Source organism: Corapipo altera, unplaced genomic scaffold, assembly GCF_003945725.1.
Source record: "Corapipo altera isolate COAL_440 unplaced genomic scaffold, ASM394572v1 61553, whole genome shotgun sequence".
NCBI classification, from domain to species: domain Eukaryota; kingdom Metazoa; phylum Chordata; class Aves; order Passeriformes; family Pipridae; genus Corapipo; species Corapipo altera.
Genome location: NW_020884918.1, coordinates 4830769 through 4848333, shown reverse-complemented (window position 1 = coordinate 4848333; position 17565 = coordinate 4830769). Strand labels below are relative to the sequence as shown.

The window sequence follows — 17565 nt, the reverse complement described above, 5'->3', positions numbered from 1 at the left end:
TCATGAAAAACACTGGAATTTAATATCTTTGAGACCTCTGCCCTTCTGCCAAAGTTGATCTGTGGGTTTACAGGTTATTGAAAGAGAATGTCAAATAGCTGGACAGGTACCAAGTATGATCATACAAGTCCCGTTTTTTCTGCTAAACATCACAAATAACTTTTGAAAGAGAAAATTCAATGTACCTGGATTAATCTTATCTCCAGTAGTGATTTAGGAGCAATATATAGAATAACATGCAGCACAAGTTATGTACTGGTGATGCACATCTAGAAACTTTTCCAGCATTATTAACTTCTAAACTTCTGGTTTTGATAGCATCCTCCTCCACACAGCAGCAAATTCAAGTCAGCTAAAGAGATAAGCAGCTTATCTATTTTAAAATTGCCTTTTTTTCTCTCTTTCTTGCAGGTACTTCATCAGTTCAAAAGCTTAAGGAAAAAGGACATTCTAGGAGAGATTCGCTTCGTGAGAGAAAGAAAGAGCAAAATGCAAACACAGCTGATCCTCAATGAATTGAATCTTCCCCCAAAGGCTGTCACAAATAGGCACATGTACTTCTAGCTTTGCTTCTTGGGATTCTTCTGTCTTATGCATCATATGCTAATTATCTCACCAGTCTGCCTGCAACATTTCGTTTGGCATTTTTCCTTCTTCTTGCTTGTAAATTTACATCAGCAAAGAGACAGGGTGAAATTATTAATGAAAATCTATCCACAAGTGCCTTTCCAAAGGAAGAGAGCAGGACTAGCGTATGAAACAGATCCTGCTTTCAGGTTTCCTTTTAATGCACTTCTGTTCAATTCTGAACCCCCCTAACTTGCATAGGTAAGAGGATAAAAGCAGTAACAAGCATCTCAGTTGGTTCTGAATTTCCCTCCACAGACAGAATTGTGTATCTGCTCCTCCTTTCTCTGTGTGTTTCTCTCAGGAGACAGACAGCACGGCATTCACTCGCTGCTACTGGTTCTCTTTAGTTTCATCCCAAAAAGAGGATTCCCCAATGAGCTGAAACACAGTGGGTGGGATTCCTTTGAGTAAAAGTCTCCAGTGCCAAGATTTTGCAGAGAAACAGGGACTCCATCAGAAGCAGAGGAATGAGATGAATTAGTGGTGAACATGGTGGTGCTGGGTTAACATTTGGATTCTATGATCTTAGAGGTCTGTGACCTTTAATGACTCTGTGATTCTGTGAATTGTGACCTACCAAGAGCTATTTATCTGGGCTCATGTTTGCTCTGATGAATTGCCCATCGTGACCACTGGAGCCGTGGAGCAATGAGGAGGAATCATGAACGAGATATCAGCAATGTCCGAAACAGTTGAGAGGGAACAAAGGAGGAATCATAGAATATCCCAAGTTGGAAAGGACCCACAAGGATCATCGAATCCAACTCCTGGCCCTGCACAAAATAACCCCAACAGTTCCTCCATCTACCTAAGAGTGTTGTCCAAACATTCCTGGAATTCTAGCAGACGTGGGCTGTGTCCACTTCACTGGGGAGCCTGTTCTAGTACCTGAGCATTTCCTGGGTGAAGAGAGCTTTCCTAACACCCAACCCAAAAGATGAGCTTTATTTCCCTCTAGATGAGTATGTACATGCCTGTCTTATCCTGAAGACAGAGTAAACTAGTCTTACTTGCTCAATAAAGGGAGGCATCACACAGCAGTAAGATGGATGTGGAAGATAGTTGTGAATAGAGGGGGATGTACTGAACTCAAAGCTAATGAGCTGCTTGGGAAAAAAAATGCAATTTTTTTCCACACTCAATTAGGAGGTACCTTCTCACCAGGCAGTGACAACACACAGGACAACACACAAACTCCAATAAGCATAGGAATAGAGGTGGGTAGCTCTGAGGTGCTCACTGCTCTTCAGGTGTTGAAATGTGGGATCACCAGTCTGTCCACAGTGCCCTGCTTTTGAAAGCTCAGTGTATGAATGCTCAAAGCAGGAAAAAATAAATTAATTTTTGGTCTGTCCCTTTTTATTTATTTTCTTTTTAAATTTGGTCCTTAACCCAATATACAGACAGGCATTCATTGTCCAGTGTTTCAGTAGGTAGTTTCTCCAATTTCCTATTTGGAGAAACTTTGCTTTCTGAATAAAAGACTCCCTTCAAGTTTTACCTGCTACCATTTTCTACTTATGACTATCCCAAAACTTTCCATCAAAAAAATGTTTTTTATTAAAGAGTTACATTCACTGAACTGCACCCCCTATAAAAAAGAATCAAGCAAGTGAAAAGAAAAACACAGCTTTGAGAAACGGAAAATTTCAACTGCAAATTCAAGGGGGTTATTTTTTTTTAATTTTGTATTCTTATCTGAGTATTTCCACTTCTTATCCTATTTTTTTTTTCCTGATTATCAGCTACAGCACAAGAAGGGCTTTTACTTTTTTTTCCTGCTCAAAAAAACCCCCACAATAATCTGATCAAATCTTGCAACGAACCTATGGCTTCAAAACAACCCAACTCTAATATAATTTGCATGAGCCCTATATCACCCAAATGCTCCTGACAATTCAATGAACTTTGTCCTGCATTTCACCAGAATACTTATGAACCGTATTGGGCACAGCAGAGCTGTTAATGAAACTGGAACTGAATAATTACAACACGCTCATCCTTGAAGATGCAGGTAGATGTGGGGAAGTGTACTCCATTTGTGTCATTGAAATACCACTGCAAATTACCTCTGCGCTAACTATGTTTAAACAGAAATACAGGGGGGAAAAAAAAAGTCTTCCTTGATAATGACAAGACAAAAATGTCCATAAAAAGGAAATAAAGATGACATACTTCTTTTTCTGTGACATACATTTTTTACATGGCTTAGGGGCTTTGCTTCCTGAGAGTTTACGTCGTCAACTGTCAGGGTCCTTCCATGCATGATTTATGTACGCATAATAAAGACATTGTGGTTGAGAAACTGATCTGTGATTTCAAACAGCTTTGAAACTAACAGCAATAAAATATATAGCACATGAATAATATAGGCTTTAGTTAAAAAAGATCAAATTTTGAAAAATGTGAGGCATATTTATTTTTGATTGCTTCATCTGCTCTTCAACCCCCCCCCCCCCCGCCGTCAAATTGAATGACAGCTTTTAAGGGAGGCAGACCAAGGATTTCAAATCTTTGGAATCTTCTAAGAGAGACAGGCCAAAGATTTCTAGTTCAGGGGCCAGGCTCTGTGTAGAGCATTGCATGTGTCTCCTTGCTCCCATTTTAGACCCCTGGGAGTGCAGTAGGTAGTTACAAACCCAGGGCAAGCCACCTCAGTTCAGGTGGAAAAAAGGACACACTGTGAAGGTGTTGGAGCCTGAATTTAAACCGGCTCTTCCTAAAATGCCATGAGACTTCCCATACCATTTTTGCAGTAAGGCTACTGTACCACTAACACTACTAAGTTATTTTGCTGGAGTGTCAAGAGGCCATCAGCAGAGATCGCTATGGGCACACTCACACCAGGCAGTGATGAGCAGCACTGTGATGGCTCTCAAAGCCGTCTCAAAGTCTTGCTAAAATACATCTCACACAGCACATTAACCTGTGCACTTTCCTGCCTTACCCAGACAAAAGGGCTCAGTCACAGACCCAGTTTTTCTGGTGCTGTTGTTGGTTGTTGGCAGCACAGGACAAATGTGCTTGGCAGAGAACACATCCCTACTAAAAATCTCTTTAACTGATGACTGGATGAAAGAAAATTTTTCATTTTATATGATAAAATCAAGACACAGAGATTCAGTAATTTGGATGGAATGTTGTAGGAAATCTGTGCTAACCAGTTACTAATTCCTACATTCTTGTCTATTCCCATGACATTATCTGTTTTATAATGATAGAACTTTATCAGGTGTCTAGGGAAATTTTACTGGTGCTGTGTTGCAGTCACATTTCAAAATTTGTCTCTGTTCAGGTTAATGAAATGAAATGGAGGATTAGATCGTGCTTAATGACAACAAGAACAAGACAAAGGTGCAAAACCCTTCAGGAGTTGTCTCCAAATCTACATTAAAGTTCTCATTTGGCTCTGTAAGTAGCGAAGGCGGACAGAGGTTCTTCATAGCCTCAGAACCTATTTTAATTATCCCTTCCCTGGGTAATTATTAACAGGGGAGGAGAGAACTGCCTGAAACTGTAAATGCTAATGGGTTCCCCTGAGACCATGAGTCCAGAACATCAAGGAATGATGGGCTAACGGCCTCTCCAACACATTACTGCTGGCTCGGAGGTGGAATGCTGCACTTGAGACGCTGTTGATATTCCTCGATGACTTGAGGACTAAACCACATGTCTTTATAAAAGCAAAGCTCTTCTTGCACTGCAAGATTCAAGGGGAAAGGAAATTGTGTCGCTAAGACTTGGGCTTTTGACACAGTTAAATGCTGTCAGAGCAGATAAGGAAGGGAAGGTAGAAAGGGGACGTGAAAGATGTGGGAGCTGTGTCTTCACTGCTGGTTAGGGTGTTGCTTTTTAATAACAGCTCTACAGCTGATTTGTGAAATAAAGGTGGCTTCACAACAAACCAGAGAAGGGAAACCTGTTCATACTTGTGCCATATCAAGGGCATGACAAGGCTTATTAAAAAAAATAAGAGTCCTTGTGGGACTAAATGTGAATCTGTGCCTCAAAACAGTCAGGTCCTGAGGTGTTATCTCAGGTCTAACACATCAGGTATTTGTTAGATCATTAACTAAGAATATTATTCAAAATCACTCAACTCCCTGTTAGGTGTTCCAGGTGTCAGACGAAAAGCACCTTTGAATGGGCTGTGATGAGCAGGCACTGATCTTAAAAAATAATGATTTTACTATTTTATTTCTTTCAGAAACCTTTTTAAAGCAGTTCTGTTGTACTTGGAAGGAATTTAGCATGTAAGTGACAGGGCAGAGGATGGAGACAGAGGAAGTGATTCTTCCACTTTCTCACATGTTTCCCCTGAGGTCCTCTGTCCAGTAGAAAACAGTCTGAGGAAAAGCCCTTACATGGCTCGGAGGTGGCATTAAAATATGAGAACATTACAACCGGTTTGATCTGAAAGTAACTTAAAATGGGATTGTTCTTCCCAAGTTTTATGCATTGAGTTCACAAGACCTTTTTTTCAACCTGTCCCAACTCACCACTTAAACTGAGAACTGGCTATTGTTCATCCCAGCTCACACCCCACCCGTGAGCCACCTGGTGAAGCTGGAGGACCTTCTGAAGAACCCCATGAAGCCAGGGGCAGAGCAAAAGGCAGTATCTGGGAGCCAGATCCCTGGCTACCCCACAGGAAAATCAGGTCATTCAAAGGTACACAGAAACAGAGGAGTTGATGTCGATTAGTGTGTAGGCATGTTTGTTGCCATATGGGCCACATCTTCTTCTCCTCTGCATTTTACACGGGGTGGATGGTTTGGATTCTCCCACATGATCAAGCTCGTGGGGTCATCCCTAAAACATGGTTATTTCTGGAGAGAGAATTGACAGAAAGCTTTCACAAGCTGCCTGGCGGAGGACTGAAAAGGCCAAATGCTCTTAGAGATTTGTGAGCAAGCGAAACCTGGTGCATTATTTTCTAGAGCCTGTCTATATATGTGCTCTTTGGAGGTCAGTACAGAGAGAAACCAAACTAGCTCCAGAGCCATTATCACTATCTCGTCTCTTTAGTACCCTGGGGTTAATGAATCTGCATTTATCACTATATTCCCCTGGCTGTTGGGCTTTGGGGTCCCAAAGCTGATGTACTGGCATGGTGGACACATGACAGGGTAAAAAACTCGAGGGTCTCTTCCAGCTCAGGATGTTATGTGATTATATGAACTGCTGGAAAGCAACAGAGGAGAGCCTGTTCTTGCACAGACAGGAGAGGAGAGGGAGGGGTGGCAGTACTGGGGAGTCATGCTCAGGGTTGGACCATGCCCCGCCCCCCCAGGTCACACCAGACTGATTTAGGCCCTGCTCTCTCTCCTGTGCTGCTGCTCCCCATATCAAAGGCATAATGATGCTGCTTTCTCCCCCTCTGTCCTCTGCAGCTGTCACCATCTTGTGCCAATAGTCCAGCATTAGGAGTGTTTTGAGCTAAAAAGCCCTGCTCGGATGATCATGCTTATCTCAGCTGAAAGGCTTTCAAAGCCTAGCTTAGCCAAAATATGTGATACACACCACGAGTCCAATCATCCCCCTCATAGTCATCTATGAAGAGCTGTTTTTTTCAAACCAAGCTTTTCCATTATAATTTTCTTCCATTCTTGTTTCAGCTCACTAAACATTAACCACCATGACCTACTGCATAAACCCAAACCATATTAAACAGATTAGGTTTATAGCCAAATCCTAACACCCTATTTGGGGAATGGCTACAATGCTTGGCTGTTTCTACAGTTCTGTGGGTTGGGGTTTTTTTTGGACAAAGTTAAATCTTTACTTGACTAAAAAATTTTACATGTGTTTAACACCACACTACTAAAGCAAAACACATAGACGGAATCAATCCATTTGTTTAAGAACAGTGCTGAAAATTAAACCAAACATAAACCTCAAAGCTATCTCCAGTATATATCCAAAACCTGTAAAAAGAACTGGTGAGTTTTTATGAACTAGCTTGTCTTTATGTGTATTTATATTTTATTGTCATGGGTTGTATTTATGTCAGAATATAGGAAATGGCCTCTACCTTTCAATTTACATTGTGGCACAGCATAATCACATGCTTTCCCATGGATAAGAACCCACTACTCCTAACAGAGCTGCCAGCAAGCTGATGTAGAAAAGAACATTGCTGAACATCACAGTTTTCAAAAGAAGAGGCAATGGAAGGTGATGGGTGGGGGGGAAAGCCCCACAGGATGATACCAACTGACAAAAGGATAAATAACAGGTCCAAAAATTCAGATGAATCGTCATCAACTAGGGGCATTCTGAGCTGTGTCTCCATAGAATCAGACCTATGCTTGGGGCTATTGGATGTTTTCATCAGTAACCCAGGATTAGATATAAAGTCACTGCTGCTGGAATTTGCAGCTGATGAAGACTGGTAGAAGTATAAATAACTGCAGGGTCCATGTAAGCCAGATCACTGGTGAAGCTCTGATTATTTGGGCAAAACACGTTTTAACACAGCCAACAGCAATGCAGTCCATGCGAGAACAAAGAATGCATATTTTGTTCCTATCACACAGTTATGACACTTCATATGTAGGAAAGGGACAACCCTCGGGCAGGCAAGGAATGTGAGAGATGCTTATACAGGCCAGGTTATGATGGGTGAGCAACTCAGCCTGAGCTCTACCTCACGCTGAGACTCTCAACATTTGTAATTTTTCCAGGGTACATAGGGATCCCTGAATGGAGAGAGATGATGCTGTGATGTCAGAAGGGAGATCCCAGCAGAGGTGGCTGACCTTGGCTGGAGGGGTGCCTTCCAGCCCCCCACTGCCAACAGTAGTACTGTGTTGTGTAAAACCTACTGTGCCCTGGACAAAAATCTGGGAAATAAGAACAAGGGAGCTCAAGCCAGATAAACTATACCTTCACAGCAATACGTGTGAAAGTATTTTAATTAAAATCTTGACTAAACGATATAGTCAGTGAACAAGGAACACGATATAAATATGGCATGATGAATTCTTGAATGAGTGAGTATGAATGATATTGCTTAAAAATACGAATTGTAACGTGCACAAAGAATTAGAGTCTCTGCTGTAGATAATACTAAAGGAGCCTAACCTGTTTGGAACTAAGTTTTACCTGTGATCCAGAGACCAAACTTTCAGCAAAGATCTTGGAGCAGGCAGGAACCTCTTTTTGACCACGAGTTCAGGGCAGCAGGTCTCCACTAAGAGCTGAACGTTAATTTAGATCTAGACAAGGCAAACAAGTCTACCAACCTCATTGGTTCTTGCGGTCTGTGTACCTGTGCAAGACCCTGATTAATTACATGTTTCTGACACATCCCACTTCTGACTTCTCTCCACTTGTTTTTCCTTTACTGGCTTTAGTCAACCAAACCTACTTGAGAGCACAGCCCACACTACTACAGAATAAATGCTCTGATGGCTACTAGTCTGCAGAGCCAAGATGCATCTAAATCTGTAGGTATTTATGTGTGCAAAAAAATCAGGGTGAGTGAAATGGTTATGCATCCTAGTTTGTTCTCTATTAAGAATGCAAATTGAAAAAAAAAAAAAAAAAAAAAAAAAAAAAAAAAAAAAAGGATTAAAACCCAAAGAAATGTCAGAAAAGCTCCAGACAAGAACAGCAGAAAATTCCCGAGAATGGGAAGAAGAGACCTTTCAAACTCATGCTGCCTACTTGGACAAGGAGAAGATGGAGAGGTAATTTGACTACTGGGGAAATATTTCTATGAAGAGAAGAACACTTTTGGAAAAGGGCTTTTTCATCAGAAGGGGACCGGTGTGATTTAGAGTGAGGAAGATCACAAGCCAGAACAAACTGCTAAGGAAAGCATCATGTTCTCTGTTTCACCCTTCCTGGAAATCAAAGTTGGATGTGTCTCTGGAAGAGAATTTTCACTGGACACCAGTTACTGGAATCAATCTTGGGAGCAGTTGGGTGAAACTTAGTAACCTGTGACATAGGTGATCTAGGCAAGATGATCCTCTGGCCTTAAAATCTACACATCCTGGGAATGATGAAGAGCAGAGACCTATATAGTAATGGAAACAGATCCAGAGTGTAAATGCTAGAGGGGCAGAGGAATGATGTCCAAAAGCTATGATGAGGAGTGCCATATCATTCACTTTTTACAGCTAAATGTCAGCTGGAGGTTAAGTGGATGTTTTGGGACCATGAGGGTGACATAAAGCCTGTGTACATAGGGCAGATGCACATAAGCCTTACTTCCTTACCAGGTTCCTTTTGTGATCTCTCCTTTCCATACTTGGAGTTCTGGAGAAGGAATGTGCTCTGTCTAAAGAGGAATTACAGTAAGCAAGGACAAGGTGCTGTGCAATTACCTTGCAGCACTGGTAATTCCCATTTAGCTCAGTTTGTGGCTTGTTGTATTTTTGTCAGTCAAGTTGTGGTATTTCATGAGTGGAAGAACCTATTTTATCAAACCTTCTCTCAGCTCATGGTTTACTGCAAATGTTGTTGGTTTACAACATGTTTTATTGCTGAATTTTCTGCTGGGTTGTTACTTGATTTCAGTAATGAATTCCAGCCTGCTTATTTATTTAGTTAGTTACTTATTTTTAGGAGTTTCACAAGAATTATGTGTCACAGAGAGGTATCTTGGCTGATTCAAAGAAGCAAATTGCAAGAGCAGGAAACCTCAGCATGTGAATCAAATTTCGCAAGAGACACAAAAAGTGCAGCATGTTCTCATCATGGTGGAGGTCTGTACTGAGATAAAGAACTGCAGGCAGTGCCATCCCAATCCCATGGATACTGCAGCAGGTCAACTGGCTGGGCTGACAGCTGAAGCTGCAAGATATTAGCCACAGAATCCTACAACGATTTGGGCTGGAAGGGACCTTAAATCAACCCCTTGCTGTGAGGGAGAGATGCTCCATCACTCTGATCAGCTTTGTGGCCTCCTCTGGACTTCTGGGCTTGTTCCAACAGCTCCACGTCCTTCTGCTGTTGTTTCCCAGGGCTGGAGGCAGCTCTGCAGGTGGGGTCTCATCTGAGTGGGTAGAAGGGTAGAAACCCCCAGGGCACAGGGGGTTTCTGGGCTGTCACTGCACTTTGCCAGGTCATGCTGAGCTCTTCATCCATCAACATCCCACCCCAGGGCTGCTCTCAATCCATTCTCCACCCAGCCTGTATTTGTTCTTGATTATTAATAAATAATTTTCATTTGTGAACGAAAAAGAGTCCTCTATAAGGAAGGTGAACAATATTGTGCTAGGAAACTGAGGCACACAGCAAGGTGAGTTGCTATTCCTGTGGTCTCTTAGTAGACTAGTGGTAGTCACAAGCAAACAGGGCAAACTTCCTTGAGAAAAGATGAGGTCCCACCCAATCCCTTGCAAAAAAAGCCTCATTTGTCCCAAAGCAGGGAAATCCTTCCTTACCTGCAGCTGACTGGGAGGACCACATGTGCCTGAAATGAATGATGCAATCACTAAACACAAGATGCTTGACCCTCTCTTTAAATTATATCCAAAAGGCTTTTTTGATCCCAGATCTTGATCTGGAAACTAAATTTTGGGATGTAACCTGTCAAAGTTGTCAGTAATCAGGAAGGGGAGATGCCCTGCCAGCCTACTAGAGAAATTTTTAGAAAAACATATCTTTCTTTGAATATTGAATGAATCTTATTCTTTCTAAGTTACTTTCTTATCTGAAAATGAGTTCTTCATTATTACTTATGCTTATTTCTCACTGGGGCAACTCTCCTACCTCCTTGGGTATGACAGGGTTAATGTGCAAATGAATGCTGGATGTGCTGCATAAGTAAAGTCTTATCTGAAATGCTAAATTGTCTTTGTCACTTGGAACCTCTCTGAACTTCATAACTAAAAAGGGAGGAAAAAAAACCAGAAGAGGAGGAAGGGAGGAAAAGAAAACTCCAGGGGTTTTTAATTCTTTGTTTCAAAGTACCAATTATTCCTGAATTAGAGGAATTTTTGGTGAGAGAAAACACTGCTGATATTTTTCTGGCGATATTTGACATTTATCCCTGCAAGATGAAGGTCAAACACCGTGCGGGCAACACTTCCCTCCCCATCCATCACCAGACACTGAGCTCTCAGGCGCATCTCTGCTGCCAGAACTGACTCCTCAGAGCTCAAACATGGAGACCAAACCCTGCTACAACTCGAATGCTCCAGCTCTTCCTGGACGTGGAGCTCTGTGTAACCCAAAACTCACATCCCTGCAGTGTGATTTCCCTGTCAGAGCTTTCTCACACACTAAAAAAGCCTGGAATGACCAGCTATGACAGCACCACCTCCTAAAACATGTCATATTGTTGTCTTTCTCCACACCGCATGTTCTCCACTTGCACAAGTGAGCATTTGTCCTGGTTTGTCAAAGCAGCAGCAGAAGCCTTCAGTATTGTACTTCTGACATTGACCAATGCTAGATAGCCTCCAGATGGTAAAAAATAATCTTCACAGACCTTGGAGGCACTGATGTGGTACCATACCAGCTGACACCAGCTGTTGGTTACCTAAACCTTGTAATTTTTATTTTCCTTAATGTACATCAGCTGCAGAGCTTATTGTCACATAACATTTACAAATGTATAATCTCTGTATTCTCCTCCAAATCAGGAATTTTTCTCGATACCAATCCACGATGCTGCAAATAAATGCTATCACACACTGGGATATTTGTGTTGACCCTTTAAAATGCATTCACAGAAGTACTCAGAGGACTGCACAAGCTGTAGAGGAACAATTTCACTCAGAAGTATCATTCCTGTGTACATATTCGTGAGAGGTCTTTTATTTACTGAGTTAAATCAGGAAAAATAATCATCCCCCATAATTTTTATCTTTAGAAGCAGGATAATACATGCCAAATCAAACATGTAACTTATCCATCTTTCATAGCTTTCTTCGTGCCCTATAACTGCACAGCAGCTGCTTTGTCAAATGACCAAGAAATTAGACTTTGGCAAAACAGGGGTTTTCATCAGCATATGACCTTAAGATAACATTTACATTTCAGGAGATGCTGTTCCAGTCAGAACAGAACTGCAGGGCAAACTCACATCTCTGAATACTCAAGGAGGCATCCGACAGAAAAGCTAATAAACGCACCAGATTAGTACAGTTTTATTTTCCATAAATCTGGGACATGCTCAGCAATGTCAAACCGGTTCCCATGCCTTCAAATGAATAAATAAACCCAAGCTTACTCTGAAGCTCAGAAGTGAGGTGGAATTCATTTAGCTCATTACCATTTAAATGATGGATGGACGGGGTAAACTCTTTTCTTTTGAGGCAGGGGACAGACAGTGCGGAGAGGAGAGCAGTGGTATTACCTAAACGGGGGCTCCCAGGCTTGGATGATTGGATTCAGATGTTTCCAAGGAAATTATTTGCTCCAAAAGGGCTCTTTGGTTACTAACAGGTATAGCAATCATATTTAAAATGTTTTTACTCACAGTCAGGCTCCTATATCTTCAGTCACATAGGATTTACTGGAGAGTTTATCCTTGGGCTGCTCTGTTGAGAGCAGAGAATTCAGGTGGGTGTTTTCAGAGGGTTAAACTGCCAAGACATACAAAGTGAAAAACAACATATTTAGAGGAGAAATATTTTGCTTTTGCCATTTTGGCTATAATTTATTTCCCACTCTTGCAGTAGGTCGTCATTTGCCTCTCTTAACTGGAAGAGAAATTTCAAAGGAAGAGAGGTAACAGGTAGGGATTTTTTTGTTCATTTATTGCATGAGAAAAAGAGGTACCTGGATAGCTGAAAACAAGAAGGTTAGAACTTCATACTTAGTCCAGGATGAGTGAGAAGGAAACATTTCACTGTTTTGTAAATTAACTTATTTCTCCATCAGCCAAGTTCTGATGAGATGAAGGAATGAAATGAAATCTTATTCTTAATTGTCTTATTTAAAAGAGATAAAACAGGGACCCCAAAAGAGAGGAGATTTCATATGTGACCCTTATGCTTCAAAATCACAAATGACTTGCTTTATTTCTGTTTTTCTTTTGACCTTGAAGCTTGATGCAAAATCTCCAAAGGTTTCCTGAGCACCCACAGGTCTCTTCTCACCAATTTCCAGGGAGCCAGTGGCTCACTGACTCGAGTCAGAGCTGTGGGTAACTTTTCGGTGTGTACAGGGCTGTCAGACACAAGTGGTAACATGAAGAGAAGGGTGGAGATAGTTGTGGGAATAAGGCACATCTTATTCTTTATAGAAACACTTCTTCCTAATAAAAGAACTCTTTAATAATTTGTCCCACACGTGGCTTTACTCAACCCAGTCAGTGTTAGTGGCCATCAGAGCGGTGACAAACTCTTTATTATCCCTGCCAGACCCTAGGACAAGCATTTTCCAATTGTTTGTGTCCGAAGCCTGATATTCTGCCTAGGCTTTTTCTCCCTCTTGTGGGATATTTCATACCCCTCTGCACACTTTAGACCTCACCTGTGGTGAAGATGAATATGGTCTGAGCTCCTTAGCTCTGAGCACACCCTCTCCTACTTCCTAGATTTCCCTTCAAAGTACAAATAAGAAAAATACAAATTAGAAGTCTTTTTTTTTTTTTCCCTTCTTTTCTTTCCTGCCCAGGAACAACTCTTGCACCGCCATAACTTATCACAGGAAAATATACCTGATCCAACTGATCCTTAATTACCTTATTTTGGTGAAACAAACAATGATGGTGTGAGCAGTAAGGAGGAATTTGGATGAAGAAAGGTGGAACAACTTGTCATCCTGAATACCAGAGGGTGAGCAGATCTGAGCAGATTGATAGTATGGTGGGTCTGTACCAGTGACAGTGGGAAATCCGATGCAAAAAGGGCACTAAAGCAGAATGATTGGGGGTAATTATTTCAGGCAGATTGGGTGTGCCAGCAGAAACCATCCTGGGAGAGAGTTTGAGACCCAGTCCAGGAGGAGGACTAGAGTAGGAAGGGTGCAGGGTTGGCTGGTGGTGCTTGTCTGGATGGTTCTGCAGAGAGGGACCTGCAAGGGTGGAGAGGAAATGGATGTCTTTTTCTCCTAAATAATGCAAAAAAGAAAATAACCCCAGGTGAATTTTCCTTGTCTCAGGTGTGGACTCTCTGACAGACTTGCCTGCTGCAGTGGAGTGTCACTAAAGTGTCTAAACTGAGTCCACCTTTCTTGATTCCCCCTTTCTTAACAGTAACAGAGCTCCAAGAAGGTCACTTCATCTGAGAGGCTTAGGGCTTTTTTCCCTTCTTTCTTGTTCTGGAACAACCTAAATTTGTGAACACAATCAGAGCACTGTACCAACAGCATTGCTTTGGGGAAGGACTTCAGTGGGTGAGTTTGGGATTTCCACTGAGAAAGGAAGTTTTCTGAGAAGAGTTTGTTGATGGCAGGTTTGTAAGTGGTTTGGCTATTTGTGGACCGACCTGTTGGCATTTCCTCTGTTTCTTTTCCCTCCAGTCAAGGAGTGTACAGCAGGAATACTTTAATGACACAGATAAAATGAGATGAAAAAAATGTATTAGAAATATATCTGAAGATTAGAAGAGATGGCAAAAGGACAGAGAGGAGGGACTATTGCTTCCACAGCACCACAGAACGAAAACATCTGTTTCCAGTTGACTCACATTCCTAAAGATGCACTAGTCCTTGATCAAACCCATCCAGTGGAACTTCTCTGACCTGTGGGGTTTATATCAATATTATATGGCTGGCTCACAGGCAGCCATTCACTGACCAGGTAGCTAAGACAGCTGAGGTATTTGCTTTTTTTTTTAATTTTATTTTAAGAAGTTAGGTTGCATTCGCAAACCACAAACTACATTTCTCCACTGCTGACAATTGCAACAGTTCTTGTGGATGTCCCATTGCTCTGGATTTGAACCTCAACCACGGTGCTGTGGCCTCTGTGCCCACCTTTCAATTGCTGTTCATCAGCCATCCATGCCTCTGATTCCCTGGCATAGCAGGCTGGACTCAGGCAGGCATACTGCACCTCACCGTGCTGCAAGTGCTTTTGTTTTTGTTGGCTTGGGAAAACCTGCTGGTCTCAGTTTCTTTTAAAATATTTTGTGCTAAAGAGAGGAAAGGAAGCTGAGCTGCAGAGCCTGGGGGCTCCATTCACTGCTAAGCTTAACTTCTTCGGGTCAGCTGCCAGCAGCTACCAACACTGTATCTTCCAGCATCTGGTGTTTGAGGGTGATTTGGTAAAGCCCTCCACCGTGTGCCTCCCTCTAAGCCCATAAGTCGTCCTCCCGATTTCAGTGAGACTACTCAAATCATTCGCATACTTCGGCTGTAAGTGGAGGTGGAAAATGGAAACAAAATGAAATAGAGAGGTGTTTTCCTTTTTATGTGTTGCCCACAGTAGTGAATGACTGTTGATACTGACAGGTATCAACAAAGCCACAATACAGTTTCTCAAAAAATTTAAAAAAAACCCTCTTGTTTAGTTTCTGAGGAATGAACAAATGGGTTTCCTGACGTAAGTTTAAAGTTTGATTCCTCATATTTACCGTGGACCACACTCAGACTAGGATTATTCTAGGCAGCATGTGGAAAGTGCAATTAAATAGCATATTACAAGCTGAGGTCTGGCAATATTTTTCAATTTAACTTGAGCAAAAAGCAGCAGTTTTTCTGGCCAGTAGACCAGCATCTCATCACCTTTTCTTGCACCCAGCACATATCCACAGGTGGATTATATGAAGCCTACCTCCAGGAAAAAAATCAAACTTGCGTCTTTGGCACAGACTAAAACGCCTCATCTGCTTCTCTGCCTTGTCTAGGATGTTCTCTGTGTAAATCCATACTTAATCTCTACACAGGGTGTTGGATTTTAACAGCTGGAAAGGTCTTCATACAGAAGTACAGTTTTACGGTCAGTCAAAAAATCCCAAACATTGTATATGGTGCACTGTTGGCTGGACATCATTTGAAGAGACCCAAATTACCCTCTGACTCCCAGAAATGTCCCTGTTGCCTGGAGTGCAAAATTCTTTGACAAATTAGGGTGCTTATGAGAGAAAATGTGGCAGGACAAAGGCAAACAGAGAAGTGACCCCAGGGTAGTCCAGTTATCCTCCAGAGAGCACTGCACACGTGTTTACTCCTGCCAGTCTAACAGAGGTTATCTCACATTTTCCTCTGGACTGGGTCTGTGTAGGCAGTGTTATCACAGAAGGGTGACATGCCAAAAATGCACAGTGTTGCTTAGTTCATGGTGGTGTGTTCATGTGCTCTTGATGACTGGAATTCTGGGGCTGTGACAACTAGAAGCTACTGTAATGCTGATGCTACAGGGTTTGCCTTCTATCCTGTAAAAAAAGATTGTCCTGTGATGTAGGGATCTGGAAACTCCCCTGAAAGGCACACATCCTTTTCTGTAGAGGATATGAATTCTGTATCTCATATTTTCTGCTGAGGATCCAGGGAAGCACCCCTTGGCTCTCTCATGCTGGTGAGAGTTTGCGAGCAGTGAAGGAAGGGGAGAAAGGTCTTACAAAAGACTCAGGTCTGATCTGGAAGTGATTGAGACCTGTTAAGCACAGAGCCATTTTTAGACCTCTGCTGTATAAATATAGTTCTTGCCACCAGCACCTGCTCTACCAATAAAGTATCATCTGTGAGGTGTCACTCACTGACATTCAGTGTCACACACAGAAGCAGGCCAAGCATTTGCCGAGCTGAGAGTGTTCTCTACAGGGAGGAGTATAGATACGGGTTATATGACCTGGATAATATTTGACAGAATTGTACCTCCATACATGTTTGCTCAGCACCTTATGCAGTGAAGATCCCCCAGTTTGGAGCCACAGGACATTACTGTAACACGAGTATTATTTATGTTGGCAACTGAGAGATAGATCATGGGTGAGGAAAGAGTAGAAGAAGTATTTCTAGTGAATGAATTTGGGTGTTACGTCCTTCATAGCATCAAACATCTTAATATTAATACAAGGCTGCACTGACCTAAACACAGAAGAGAGATTCAGTCCCAGAAGCTTTATTTTCCATAAAGATCTTGATTTTCAGAGCTCACACATATTTTTATACATTTTTGTGGCTCAAAATTGCTTTTTTCTGGATGATAAATGCAGTTCAGTGAGTGATGGAAGCATTTTCCTCCAGGAGAGAAGAGAGGTAGCAGAACTGCAGTTCCCATACCTAGCAGGTCACACAGCTGCAGCAAAGGACAGCTGTTTACCCCTATAACCCACTCATCTCTTTTCATTTCCCATGTGGGGAGAGAACTGCTCTGCATCTTATGGTTTGGGATTGCCTGGGACAGGTTTGACATTTCGGTCAGACTTTGACCATTGCCTGTTCCAGCTCAGCTGTGATATACCAGGGCAGGCAGCTTGGGCTCAGGGCGGAGATCCCAGCAGTTGCTTGGAAATTCCCACACTGAGCTTGTGGGCTCCTGTGCTGCAGTCACTGCAGGTATTTACCAGCATCACTGACTGCACCCTGCAGGTATCTGAGGTGAGCAAGCACGTGGAGGAGGTGATGCATGTGAAACCTCACTCCCTGGCCACGTCACCACCCCTTACCCCACTCAGCCACTTGCTGGACACAGGGATATTAAGGGCACTGCTTTGCACTCCCGGCTTTCATAAAGAGCAATTGTGATTCTTGATGCTTTACAAAGCACCTCAGCTTAGCTACTGAACTGTGGGCATGCAGCCTCCTTTATCTTTCATCTTGCTGTCCCCCATCCCCTCAGCAAGCACCTGCAGTGGCTTTCAGCATGCATTCATTGTTTCTCTCTTGATTGCTGCATATATGTTCAAATTGTTATTTCCCAGCAGATGTATCGTACGAAGGTACTAAATTCCCACACTTCCCACCCCTCCCTCAGAGCTCTGACTGGTCACACAGAAGCACCAGTTTTATTGTAACAGAGCTCAGCATTTAAGCTTCATTCTCAGATTTGTCTGTCTTAAAACAGAAGATGTTATAAATATT

At 42.2% G+C, this 17565-nt stretch overlaps 1 protein-coding gene and 1 long non-coding RNA gene across 4 annotated transcripts in view; one reads left to right on the top strand and one right to left on the bottom strand.

The window, feature by feature from the left end:
* Positions 1–17565, bottom strand: part of LOC113953191 (urea transporter 2-like) — a 299021-nt gene that overhangs the window by 111359 nt on the left and 170097 nt on the right. For 2 of the 3 annotated variants that reach the window (XM_027656092.1, XM_027656094.1), the window contains exon 3: positions 12071–12176. The exons of the other annotated variant lie outside the window; for it this stretch is intronic. The gene's annotated coding sequence lies outside the window, so the exon portion shown is untranslated. The remainder of the gene's footprint in view (positions 1–12070; positions 12177–17565) is intronic. 3 annotated transcript variants of the gene reach the window in all.
* Positions 1260–2296, top strand: LOC113953193. The gene is made up of 3 exons (XR_003529768.1): positions 1260–1311; positions 1777–1847; positions 2197–2296. It is a non-coding gene; the product is annotated as an uncharacterized LOC113953193 (long non-coding RNA).